Raw genomic sequence first — 816 nt, forward strand, 5'->3', positions numbered from 1 at the left:
GTGGGAGCAATTATTAGAAAATAGAAGACATACAAGACCACTGATAATCTCCCTCGATCTGGGGCTCCACGCAAGATCTCACCCCGTGGCGTCAAAATGATCACAAGAACGGTGAGCAAAAATCCCAGAACCACACGAGGGGGACCTAGTCAATGACCTGCAGAGAGCTGGGACCAAAGTAACAAAGGCTACCATCAGTAACACACTACGCCGCCAGGGACTCAAATCCTGCAGTGCCAGACGTGTCCCCCTGCTTAAGCCAGTACATGTCCAGGCCCGTCTGAAGTTTGCTAGAGAGCATTTAGATGATCCAGAAGAGGATTGGGAGAATGTCATATGGTCAGATGAAACCAAAATAGAACTTTTTGGTAAAAACTCAACTAGACGTGTTTGGAGGAGAAAGAATGCTGAGTTGCATCCAAAGAACACCATACCTACTGTGAAACATGGGGGTGGAAACATCATGCTTTGGGGCTGTTTTTCTGCAAAGGGACCAGGACGACTGATCCGTGTAAAGGAAAGAATGAATGGGGCCATGTATCGTGAGATTTTGAGTGACAACCTCCTTCCATCAGCAAGGGCATTGAAGATGAAACGTGGCTGGGTCTTTCAGCATGACAATGATCCCAAACACACCGCCCGGGCAACGAAGGAGTGGCTTCGTAAGAAGCATTTCAAGGTCCTGGAATGGCCTAGCCAGTCTCCAGATCTCAACCCCATAGAAAATCTTTGGAGGGAGTTGAAAGTCTGTGTTGCCCAGCGACAGCCCCAAAACATCACTGCTCTAGAGCAGGGGTACCCCCACTCGGGGTCTCG

General features: G+C 49.1%; 1 protein-coding gene across 1 annotated transcript in view; it reads left to right on the plus strand.

Moving 5' to 3' along the window:
• grk5l (G protein-coupled receptor kinase 5 like) overlaps window positions 1–816 on the plus strand; it is a 20,065-nt gene that overhangs the window by 13,329 nt on the left and 5,920 nt on the right. The window lies entirely within an intron of this gene.

Source organism: Notothenia coriiceps, unplaced genomic scaffold (assembly GCF_000735185.1).
Source record: "Notothenia coriiceps isolate Sejong01 unplaced genomic scaffold, NC01 NC01_scaffold00021012, whole genome shotgun sequence".
NCBI lineage: Eukaryota > Metazoa > Chordata > Actinopteri > Perciformes > Nototheniidae > Notothenia > Notothenia coriiceps.